The following is a 13,115-nucleotide window of genomic DNA, read 5'->3' as shown; positions in this document are numbered from 1 at the left end:
TACCGGTGCAGAGGCTGAGGCCGGACACACGGCAGTGACTTACAACCACTGAGGATGCAGTTCCCTGCTGGAGCTGTGATACAGTGGAAAAGTAAAGCAGCCCCTGTGTGCAGATTTGGGTCAAAAATAGCCCCAAACTGCTTCCTTTTGCAGGGAAAATAACACCAGGAGGCTCCAGAGAAACAGGAGGGTTAGTGAACCGGTGGATGCTGGGCTCAGATTTCCCAGCCACACGCATGTCTCTCTGCTATGAATTGGTTGTTGGTGATACACTGAAGTTTTCTGAGCTGAACAAAGGGATCTGGGGGACATCAACCAGAAAACAGATACATCTATTTATGGGGGATGGGAGTTGATACCTTTTACTTGCCTCTCGGACACATGAGATGCCCAGTGTAGCTGCAACAGCTGAGCACATTTGGGAGCTTGTTGTGTCGGGGGAAGTTGGAGACGGATCATGCCCAGACAGCTGGATGGTTTTGTGCTTTTTCGGCTTCATTCTTCACCGGAAAGGTCAGATGCAAGTGGGATGGTAATGCAGTTAGTGCTGGAAAAAACAGAGACAGAGCAGAGCAGAGCGGTTTAATAAGGTAGATGTTATTGAATCAGCCGGGTGGGATGAAGTTCACCTCCGAGCAGAGTGGTCTGAGTGATGGGCAGCTCCTGCAGGAAGGAGATTTGGGCGCTCAGCTGGCCAGGAATGGGCAATATGGGGAGATTTTCTCCAAATCCTCGCTGAAGCATGAAATAGCAGTGACTTGCAAGCCCCTACAAGTTGTCTATAGCCAAGGGTGTTTCTGTGCACCCACAGTTTCTGGTGCAGCTCCCTGTCCCCTGCAAACTGGGGACAGATGGGCTCTATCAGGTCCCCTCTGGGGACCCCTGCTCTGGGTTTCTCAGTAGCTTTTGGTGAGATGAGATGATGACTGATGAAGAAAAGTTATAAGAACTTAGGCTGTTTACCCTTGAGAAAGATAGACAGCTGATAACATCTTCAAGTAGATAAAATAGGGATTTTCTGAAGAGGGAGGAAGAGAAGAGGGAGCAAATGCTCTGTCCCCTGTTTCCACAATGGACAGGCAAAAAGCAATGGGCAAATGACCTGGAAAACAGTTCAGGCTGGCTCCTTCGGGAGACTGTTTACGGGAGAAAAGGACTGCAGAGGGAGGGGAATCACCATCATCAGGGGTTTTTAAAGCTGAGCCAGAAAACACGCATCCTGGATGGTCAATGTGCTTGCTCTGTGCCAGTGAGGTTCTCCCACCTTCTCTGATGAGTGAAAGTTTTCAGCAGTTCATTGCTTACACAGGAGGACCCTTTGTCCCTACTGCCGGGTTGTGCCATAGGAAGATGTTCTGGGGCTGCTCCTGAGGGCAGCAGGATGGGCATAGAATCATCAGATGATAGGATTGGAAGGGCCCTTCCCAGCTCCCCCAGTGCCACCCCTGCCATGAGCAGGGACATCTTCACCAGCTCAGGTTGCTCAGAGTCCCGTCCAGCCTGGCCTGGGATGTCTCCAGGGATGGTTCAGCCACCACCTCTCTGGCCAACCTGGGCCAGGCTCTCACCATCCACCTCAGTGTCAAACATTTCTTCCTCAAGTCTGGCCTGAATCTCCCCTTCTTTAGTTTAAAAGCATCACCCCCTGTCCTATCACAACAGGCCCTGCTAAAAAGTCTGTCCCCATCTTTCTTATGGGCCCTTTTAATTACAGAAAAGCCACAATAAGATCTCCCTGGAGCTTCTCCTCTCCAGCTGAACACCCCAGCTCTCTCAGCCTGTCCTCCCAGCAGAGCTGTTCCATCCTCGGGTCATTTCTGTGGCTCCTCTGGCCCCGCTCCAGCAGGTCCATGTGTGTCCTGTGCTGAGGACCCAGAGCTGGACCAGCACTGCAGGGGGGTCTCACCAGAGCGGGGCAGAATCACCTCCCTCCACCTGCTGCCCGCAGGGCTGGGGACACAACCCAAGATACAACTGGCTTCTGGGCTGCAAGTGCACATTGCTGGGTCATGGCCAACCTTTCATCCCCCAGTGCCCCCAAGTCCCTCTCTGCAGGGCTGCTCTCCATCCCTTCATCCCCAGCCTCGACTGATACCGATGGCAGAAGATCAGTAACATCTTGTACTTGCTGCTCCCAGGGAACAGAGAGGCCAAGATGCAGTTGTGTTGCATGTTTTTCAGCCTGGTTAAAGCTGCAGCTCCCGTGCAGCATGCACAGAGCAGGCACTCAGTGTGAAGACTCAAGCTCTGTGACTAGGGTAAGAAACTGCAGAAATCAGCTGGGGCTTGGAAAATAATTTAAGAAAAAAAAAAAATCAGCCAGAAAATAACCCGCTGCATTGAGAGCTGACTGTAAGTGACGATCGTTTAAACATGGCAGAGTATCAGAGCGCTTGAGGAGCTGGATGTGTGTACGAGGGGAAGGTAGCTGGAGGTGGGTGCCAGTATTTTCTGGCAGCGTTGGGTTGGAAATATCCTTCAACTCCTTAGATAGTAAACCGGAGATTACGATGTGAAGGAATGCACCAAGAGCCGCTGCTGTGTACAGCCGTGGGAGGGTGGGAGTGGAAGCCAAGCCCCATGGCAGCGTGATAGGAAACAGCCTGGGAACACAGGGAAGAGGAGAAAATCAGGTCACTGATCTGAAGTGGCTTAACGGACCATCAGGAAGCTCTGGGGAAGGAGAACAGAGAAGGGGGAGGTGTGTTGGGTGAGAAGAGGTTTCCACAGCAGAGAGATCACAGAATCATCAAATGGTTTGGGTTGGGAGGGACCTTCCCAGTTCATCCAGTGCCACCCCTGCCATGAGCAGGGACATCTTCACCAGCTCAGGTTGCTCAGAGCCCCGTCCAGCCTGGCCTGGGATGTCTCCAGGGATGGTTCAGCCACCACCTCTCTGGCCAACCTGGGCCAGGCTCTCACCACCCACCCTTGGAGGTCCCTGGCACCCACATCCAGCACTGTCCCCTGTGCTGGTGGTTGTGCAGACGGGGAAGAGCAAGTCCCAAGCGCTTCTCCTTGTCAGGGGACCAAAGGGAGGGGAGGCGATACAGGAAAGTTTCTTAACTGTGTGTTTGAAAGCACAGCCAACAAAAAGATATTCCCGAGACCTCACTCATTTTCCCAACTACATGGAAACATGGCAATGGAGAGGAGGAGAGACCTATTTTGGCCATTTGATGTGCTTTTCCTCCCCAGGGGCTTTAACTAATGTCCTGAGAAGCCACTGCCGTTCATACTAAGCTTGCAGCCTCCAGCTCTTTATTTTGCTCAGTTTTAAATAACGCAAATGTTGGGCTCCCAAATGTCCTTTGGGACATTTTTTTTAAGGCAGAGTCCACGAGATTGTGCTGCCGGAGTGTTTTTTCCAAGCACCACGTCCCCCGTCCCTCCCTGCAGGGCTGTGCTGTGGCCAGGCTTTGCTTACATCTCTCCAGCGTGGTTTGGGCTCTGGAGGTGCTGCCACCTTAGCAAAGATGGGCTATTCCAGTATTTGTTCCTTGCGAGGAAACACGCCAGCCTCTCCTTCCATCTCCTGAGTGATGGCACCGGATGATGACAGCACCAGGCCAGGAAAAAGCAGTGATAGCAGCACTGTAACAAATAAGAAAAAAAAACAAACCAAACCACAACAATAAAACAAAGTTCTATGAAATCACATGGAAATTAGGCACCACATTGCAGGAGTCACTCCTGGATCTCAAAGGTGAGGTTACCAATGCCATGGGGATAACCAGCATGGGGAGGGTTGTTTGTAAATGATGTGTCCTTCCTGGAGAGGACCCCAGTGTGAACACGGGACTCGCTGTCTCATGGAGCGAGCCCCTTATTACCAGAGCCCGAGTCCATCTCAAGTGGCTTTGGCATGCGATGCCATGATTGCCACCATCCGTACCCAAACGGCTTTGGGTCACCAGAGGTTGTCTCAGTGCGACATCCCGAGTGGCCCAGGGAAGAGCGGCTCTCAGGCTTTGAGGAGGGACAGGGAGGATCCGACCCCCAATTTCTTTTCCCCAGGAGAGGTGCCAGGATCAGGCAGGGCCACCCTGCAGTGCCACCTCTCGGTGACCTTACGTGTCTTCTGCCATCAGCCCTGTGTCCAGGGACGTGCTGCCAGACAACCGCTCAGCTGGAACGACTTTCTGTAGGTTAATGGTTGGACCCGATGATCTTAAAGGTCTTTTCCAACCAAAGCGATTCTGTGATTCTACGATGCCAGCAGAGCGGCTGTTGGGAAAACTCCCAGCGTGGGTAAAGCCGGAGTTAACTTTCCAGGAGAAGTTGTAGGAAATGCGTTTAGGCTCTTCTGCATCCCAGAGGATCGAACAGATGTGGATTGTCCTGTGAGGCAAAGCTGTTTGGGGGAAAGAAACAAAAAAGAAGGAATAGCAGAGATCATGGGTGACATTTCCAGCAGGGCAAGGCAGCTACACGGTCATGTCCCAGCTCATACAAGGAGTTCACGGGCACGTTTCCAAGCGCTCTGGCTCTGGGCCAGTCGCTTAACTCCTGGCATCTCGGTTCCTTTAGCTGGGAAAGAGGCGAACTGTTCTTCAGGCATCTCTGGCATCTCCTGGGCTGTCAGGACATCGGGAAGTGAGGATGGGGTGTGCACTACAGCCCAACCACAACAAACTGTCATTGGCAGGGTGCGATGGACACTGTTTTTTGTCCCATGCTCGCAGGTGCAAGCCTGTTTTCTGCAAGGTCAGGTTCAGGAAGCATCATTTGAATGATTTATAGTTTGCCTTTTTTCTTGGGGGTGGGGAGCTGTTTACTTCTGTCAGCCAAGTGCTGGAAGCTGCCCACCAGTAAGGACAGGATGCTGGGAGCACTGGGCTGGCTCTGACAAAAGCCTCCTAACTTGCCCTCTCCAAGGACATTTGGCATGAGTGGAAAGGTCACTGCACCGAGAACTCAACAGCAAACAGGGGCCTGAATGCAATGCCTTAAAATAAGTCAGAAAGGGACATGTCTGTCTGTCTGTCCCTCCAAGCCATTTTACAGCCAGCACCTCCCTTCCTTAACTTGCAGCGATTCTAAAAGCATCGTGTTGCAACCAGGTCAAATGCCAAGTTCACCTAATCCAGAAGGGAGATCTCTCTGAGATTCCCATGGGCTTTTCCTTGACTTCCTAGACATAAAAACCCACATTCAGGAGCCAAAGAGCACCGGCGGGCAGCGGAGACGGATTTTTCGGCTTCTGGGAAAGCATTTCTGGGGCAGATTTGATACCAAACACGCAGAGCACTGAAGAAGCAGGTAAAGCATCTTGCTGTTCCCTCTGCTCCCCAGGACACCCGCGCTCTCCTCCCAGCAGCCGGGATGTCTGAGAGCTCCCAGAGCCGATTCACAAAGCGAACTGCAAACTAGAAAACCTTATGTCAGGAAGAAGTCACAAGGCATCCTAACCAGAAACATATTTGGGGAGTGAGTCAGTGGAGGGGGAAGCAAAAAAGAAAGTTGCACCCTTTTTACTTGATGAAAAAAGCATATGGTAAGAGCCAGTATTGTGAACAACATTCCCCACTCCGGCAGCCGAGCCAGAAAGAAAATTCATGACTCAACCCTTGCATTTCATCCAAATCTAAAGAAAAAATCTCCTTCAGGAGGGGTATCTTCAGGGAGAGTCAGCAAGAACCGATTTAGCCGTTTAATTAACTAAATTGTTTGGAGAGGGTAAAATTATTTTGCAGATGCTTTTAGGCTTATTTTAAAGCCCTGCTTTAAACACAGTGGAGAAACAAGTGCACTCTGCAGACAAATAATATATAATGCACAGAATATATTAATCCATGCTCGCATACACACATGGTTTTTCCTGGTACCACGGAATAAACTCAGGAGGACCTTAACGCTCACACAGAACAGCTTGTCTCCAGAGCTCCCGCGTCCCCCAGGAGGCTGTGAACGTGTCACCATAAATCATAAATCCGAGGAGGCCAAGAATGCCATCACGATTATGAAATATAACTAGAAATTGGCAAAACGTTTACTGCAAAGTCTGCAAAGTCTGCACCACTGCACCATTTTCTTTGAGTAGCTGGAATAAAAGAACAGGGCGCATTGCAGAGTGCAGGGCCAATGTGGTCTGCAGATGTTTTCAGGCACTGTCACTTGCTGTCCAGAATCAAAACGCACTGCAGAGAGCCAGTCTGAAGCAGCCAGTCCTCAACATTTCTTTTCCCCAAGACTTTGTGGTTGCAGATGTCAAAGCTGGAACGCTCAGTCAAGCCCAGTGACTTGGGAAAGAAAGTGAATAATCCCTAGAAAGCAGACTGGCGATGCTGGGTGAGAAGCTGTCGCCCGTGGGAGGTCAGATTAGACACAACGACCCTCCTGACCTGAGCCATCCATCAGCGTCCCAGCTCAGGCAGCCCTGGGTAGGGAAGCAAAGGTGCCCGATGCCACCATGGATCTGTAGCCCAGCTGCTCCTTAGATGCTGCCCACCCAAAATGGGCTGGAGACCGTGGACCAAACCGCAGAATTATAGAATAGTTTGTGTTGGAAGGGGCCTTCAAAGCCCACCTAGTCCAACAATGAGCAATGACCAGGGACATCTTCACCAGCTCAGGTTGCTCAGAGCCCCATCCAGCCTGGCCTGGGATGTCTCCAGGGATGGTTCAGCCACCACCTCTCTGGCCAACCTGGGCCAGGCTCTCACCACCCTCAGGGCCAACAATTTCTTCCTCATGTCTGGCCTGGATCTCCCTCCTTTAGTTTAAAACCATTACTCCTTGTCCTATTGCAACAGGCCCTGCTAAAAATCTGTCCCCAAATAACCCCTAGTATGGCGACAGTTCTGGGAGATCCCACCTAAGCAGACAGAACAGTGGCCGCCTTGCAGGACCATCTGCGGGCTGAGTATCATCAGTGGAGCCATTAAATCCCACCAGCAGCAGCCTCGCTATGGTGATATTTTGTGTGAGCAGCAGTACCTTGGTTCCTGTGCACGGGACGGGGTCACTCACAGGGACAGGACCGGGCCCCTCGCAGGATGAAGGCTGCAGCTCTCCTCCTCCTCGCTGCCATCCACCGCGTGCCCACGGGAGCATCAAGCTACAACATGTGTTGGACACGTGCTGGCTGATACACATCAGGCTGTTCCACAGGGCTGCCAAGCTTTGCCTTGATTTAATCAGCACTTCTGCTGCTTATTTTTCCTCCCCCATCACCAAGTGCAGATGTGGTCTCTCCAACATGAAGGAGACGGCAGGTTTCTCTCGTGACAGCAGAGCACGCATCGCTGGAAAGAACATTTCTATCCTCTTCCCTTTTCTGCAACCACCACAAAGCGACCTTCACCTCCCTCCCTTCCCCCTGCTGATTTTTAATACTCGGGTTTATATGAAAATTTAAAACCCCCCACGCTCAATTGCATGCAAGGAGCAGTCTGGTGAACATAAAGGAGAAACCGAGAGGAGTGTGCCAAGAGACAGAACTGTCCCATCCGAACATCGTGCTCTGCAAACACAAAATATTCAGCTGCTGTTTCAATATAAGCCCTTCCTGCAAAGCGCACCAGGCTGAACACCAGTGCCACATCCAAGCCGTTCAAATATCCCTTTTCCAACAGTATCTCGCCTTATACCAAGAGATTAACCAAAGGACTTTTCACAGTCCAGTAGCATTAAAACTAGTTGGGGAAATACTGGTGAAACGTAGTGGTGGTATCACTGGAACACACTCCTGAGACACCAGCTGGGACATAAATGGGGTTTGTTTCGGAAGCGTCTGCTCTTCTTTGCAAACACGCCTAACCATTTCCTTACCGAAATCACACCTAGCAATGCCGAAAGTACTGTGAAGTTATTTTTAGACTGAGCATTGGTTACCTAAGAGTAATTATGAATGTGAAAATTTCTGACAAAATCCTGCGGTATTAAACATTCTGCAAAGCTACCAGAACAGGACAGGGGCATTTTCAAACTGAAAACGTGCACGCTCCTCGTTTGGCCTTTCAGCATAACAGGATAGGATGAAATGGTCGGAAGATAAAACATTTGTGCACATTTCAGAGGTATGTTCGCTTGCAGAGATTTTTGCTATTTTGCATTTCCACGCCGATTCCTGCCCAGCTGGGCTCCCGGTGACAAAGTCTCCTTCTGTGCAGACATTCCAACCCGCCTGGACACCTTCCTGTGTAACCTCATCTGGGTGTTCCTGCTCCATGGGGAGATTGCACTGGACGAGCTTTCCAGGGCCCTTCCAACCCCTGATATCCTGTGGTTCTGTGACAAAGCGCAGGGTTTGTGGCAGCCCCGCTCCAAACCACGGGCTTTTGCAGCACCGGCTCGCTCAGCACCCAGACGTCCATTGACACCAGCTCAGCGTTTGCCCACCCCCATCACTCCCAATTGCCTTTTCCACTGTTGGGAGTTAATCAGAATTGTCTCCATCCCCAGCCCGCTGGGTCCTTACCCTGCAAACACCTGAATGTCTGGAGTCTGAGAACCGCAATGCGTGTGACTCGGTTGTGAAAACACAAGCTGTGAGAACACACCAGAGACGACGTGGTCCGTCAGCCGCTTTCAGGCAGCAGCGCAAACTGGTTTCCAGCTTGGGGTAGGTGTGAGGACAGCAGTATATGGAAAACGATCACAAATTCAGCATCAGCAGAGCTGCTCTCCTTTCCCCTGCCCTGTGGCTCTGGTTTCTAACCACTCTGGGCTTCGCACGCAGAGGAATATGAACAGAAAACCAGAATTAAACCCTCTTTTTGCTTAGAGGCTGTTTGGTATGATATTAATACAAACAAGTGACAGTGCAACACGGATAACAGGGTATCAAGAGGTTCAAGTGTCCAGTGCTGGCCAGCTGGCAACCAAAATGCCAAAGCCCTTTTATTCCCCCACTTATTCCATATTATACAGAAAAGGTCGGAAGAGTAAGAAGCACTAAGGGCACTCAGAACATGATCCAACACTCACCAAAGTCAAGGGAAGACCTTTGTTTTGGTGGGGTTCAGATCTGGCTGTTAGAGAAGCAGCATAAGCAGGGCCACATTGGTAATTTGAGGTTGTCTGTCATGTTACCTGTGATATTGTATCAGAGAAAAAACAAATCTAGATTCATAAGACACAAGGTAAGATTAATTTCTACTTGAAACAGCTATTATGAGTTCAAAACACAAGCTGAAGGGGTCTTCTTATAAACTGCAGAAAGTAGCAAAACCCAAAAAACAGATATTTTGGCATGAACATGCTTGAAAATCATGTTTTAAAACGGAAGACAAGGATCTTCAGTATCTGGGGTTATGGTGAAGATGTCCCTGCTCATGGCAGGGTTGAACTAGATAACTTCCTTCCAACTTCCTAGATAACTTCCTTCCAACCCAAACTCTTCTGTGATTCTATGAAATGGTGAGACCCTTTAAGTAGCTGCAGTACGAAGTAGGGGACAACTCTGGGACTTTGAAAGAGATATTGAAAGAGCCATAACACCAGCAAGAACAGGTGGGACGTGGGGTGCTTAGAGCTTGCAGTCGGTAGAGGTGTTTGCACTTCACCTCTCCCCCGTCCATGCCCACAATCGATGAGGCACCAGGGAATGAGCAGAGTAGCTGCAAGAAATGGTATTTAAGAAACAAAGAGACACGTTAATTTATGGCAGATGCCCACAGAATTGTCAAACGAAAACCCTCTCTGGATAAATCATCGAGGATTTCAAAACCACAAGAGATTGCTCCTGGGACATCTCGTGTTTGCAGGGGGACTCATTGACTTTTCGCTCTCAAAAGGATACTTCTGCAAGTCACGAGCTGCTGCAGCTGCAGTCGGGGCAGATGGGGCATTTTTTGGGGAAAAGCTGATGTTGGAATTTGCTTTCTGGTGGGACCAGAGAGCACCGACCTCTGGGGCAATCAGAACTTGGATAGCCAGGCGCTTCTCTCCGTGGATTAGGACTTCTCCTCCTATTCTTCGGAAGATGAGACCATATCAACACACTGCGAGCTCTGCATCCAGCTTTAAGTGCTTCTGCAACAGCATGCAGAGAAATGCAGAACATTGTAACATGGGTCTCAATGGGCCTCAAGGGATGCAGGAGAAACCCCAAGAGCCAGAATTCATCGTCAAGGACAGAAAATGCTTCATCAATCCCAGAGTTTAAGCTGACAGATGCAAGACATGAACGCAGTGAAGAGACAATGTGCAAACCCGTCATGAAAGCTGAACACGTCCAGCTGGGCTTTGCTGATGCTGAGCTTTCCGAAGTCTCCGAGATTACAATGGTAATACCTGCCTTTGGGGTTTCAAGTGGGCTTCAAAGTCTCCACTTTAAGTTTTGAGGGTGCACAGGCCATGCTCAAACATTCACGAAGCTTCAATTCCAGCAGACAGGAATCGGAGCAGAAATGAAAACCAAATGCTTCAGAAAAGGTTGGAGTGCAACTGGTACCAGACAAGCTGTAGGAAAAAATACCTACGGAAGAAGGAGGGAAAAAGGTAAACCAAGAGAAATTATAATTGTGTGGAAAATGATCACTAAATGCAGGTTAAACATGGAGCGCCAGAAAAATGTCAGGCTGAAGTCCATCTGATAAACCAGAAAATGGGTTTGTCACACGGGTGACATTTGAGAAAAGGATTTTAAAGCTTTTCGCAAGATCGGCAAAGACAATAGGCACGGACTCTGGGGAAGCAATGAGAAGCGGCCGCCACAATTGTAGATGGAGTAAGATAATGCTTGGAAAACGGAGAATAACTCAATACATGTGGCAGTTTATTACTGGGTCTTGGTGAGCAGAAGTTACTGAACCCTTGCTGGTTGCTGAAGATGCACGGCAGAGATGGGGAGCTGACCCTGTAAAACCCTGTGGGTCGATCACCCGCAGTCCGACTTCGGGAGAAAAATGATGTGCAGAGGCAGGAATCTCCAAGCTAATAATGGGAAAACAGGGAAGAACGAATTTCAAATAAACTCACTGGGCAGAGGGCACGCAAATATACATTAACTATCTAACTGCAAACAGTTGACATAATGATCCATGAAGTCAACTCGAAATAAAATCAATCCCCGGCGATTTAGCTACGGGCAGAGTCAGCTCGACTGACTAGCGGTGTGGGACAACAGGAAGAGATGGCAGCCGGGTGTAATATATGTATGAGAACATGAAACATGCTTCGGTTCAGCCCAATACTACGGATTAGGAAAGGAGATAAAGTTGGCCAGCTAGACTATGATAGTAAAATAAAGGAAAGGGCCTCTCACTCCAGAAACATGGGCAATAAAAGCAGAGAGCGCATATACAGGGAAAGGGAATTGTGGTAAAGCCACAACAGAATAATTAGGAGCAAAGGGATGGAATTCAGTTAAAAAATAATATATATATATATATATAGATATAGATATATGTATATATACTTAAAACTGACTATCTGCAAAAATGACCTCGTAGGAAAAAAAAAAACGACAAAAAAACCCCAACCCAACTGTAAGCATCAAATTTGGACAAAACACTCAAGGACAAGTTTCGGGAAACAGCTCAGTATCAGTCAGGGGACTGACAGCGGCGCACAACATTCCCCTTATCTTGGTTTCTCAAGAAAACCACCAGTCAACACAGCTTGTAAAGCTAAACATCATTCTTGCAGAAGAAAACAAGTCAGTAATTGGAAGCCAGGACATTCCAGCTCTATATTATGCCACAGAGCATCTGACCAGAAAGTTTTAAGCGTGAAATTTAGGCTCTAGCATGCAGAGACGTGACTCTACTTGAATCCGTGCTGCGGAAAATGGGACAACCATTTTTCTATCAGCTTCAAAATTTAATTTGCAAATAGCATTTCATCTTTGCAGGAGGGTGAGGGATCTCTTTTGAGGACCAAAAAGGTCAAAGTCTGCCTACAGCATGCTTAACATCTTTGCATACACTTCAGAATAAATCTCCAGTTATTCTTTTGAGGTATGTTTTATCCTTGTAACAAAGCTTGGAGATCAGTGGATGCTCCGTGAAGCTACAAATGAGAACAGAATCGTAAATACATATGTCTATTAATTCAGGAAAAATGCAAAGCGATGAGCAGGTATCAGTCCCTATCCTCCCTGCTCCTACCACGAATACGCTGTATTTCTCCCTGATTTACCAAGGGGCACGTACATAAAAGCAGGATCTCACCCCTTATATGGAGAGCAGGCAGCAAGTACCAGCACGTCCCAATGCGAAGGGAACAGCTATTCCATAAATCTGAAACACGTTCCGGACAACAGCAGAGTTTACACAGACCACAAGAATTATAGGAATTAACTCCCTTTTGTTTACAGCGTTTAAAAAGAGAGATCTAGCGCAGATTCGGTAGCGCAAGGGGTAACGCAGCAGCCACACGATCCAACTCAAAGCGCTGAAACACAAACTGTGCACATTTGGAAACGTTTTGCACGTTCTAAAGGAGATTCTCCTTTTATGTTTAAGTTTTTCTAATTAGGAAGAGCTGATTAAACAACTTATCTGGAAAGGCGGTAATGCAAACAAAAGCCTGTTCCGTGGAGCAGAGGTGTTAAGCTTTCTTCTCCAAGAGGGTTGATTTTAATTTCTTGTGATTCTCATCAACCATGGTAAACACGTCAGGCAGGAGAGTTACAAGTTGCTGAGGCTGGATGGATTTGAGATCCACACTGAAGCGTGGTCTTTTACACCTCCTGAACATCTGTGTTGGGTACCTGCTCACTGCATTTATAGTAGTGCTGTTTCTGACATCTTTTTTTTCTTCCCATTCCTTTCCACTCCTCCCTTTCATTTTTCTTTGCATTATTTTCCCCCCTTCACAATTATCCCTAAATCCATAACCCCAACGTACAGGCGCAGCTCCCAATTCCCTCCCCATTGCACCACAGAAACCAGCAACAGCCCAAGGAATATTATTTGGGAGGATAATACTCTTTCTCCCCGCAGAACATCTGGGTGTTTTCCACATGTCCGAGCTGCTGTCTGGTGCTGTGGGCTGATGTTGCCACATCTGTTTACACTGAGAACAGCGCGATTCGCCAACACCACAGCCTGATTTTCTTTTTAAAACAAGAGTTTAGATTCCGTAGCTTTTCCATATGCCATACAGATCATAAATAGCTCTGCCAGAGGCAGCTCAGAGGCCGCATATCTGACACTTCTACCCCA

This window comes from Streptopelia decaocto (assembly GCF_964273445.1).
Source record: "Streptopelia decaocto genome assembly, chromosome: 7".
NCBI classification, from domain to species: Eukaryota; Metazoa; Chordata; class Aves; order Columbiformes; family Columbidae; genus Streptopelia; species Streptopelia decaocto.
This window is presented reverse-complemented; position numbering follows the sequence as displayed.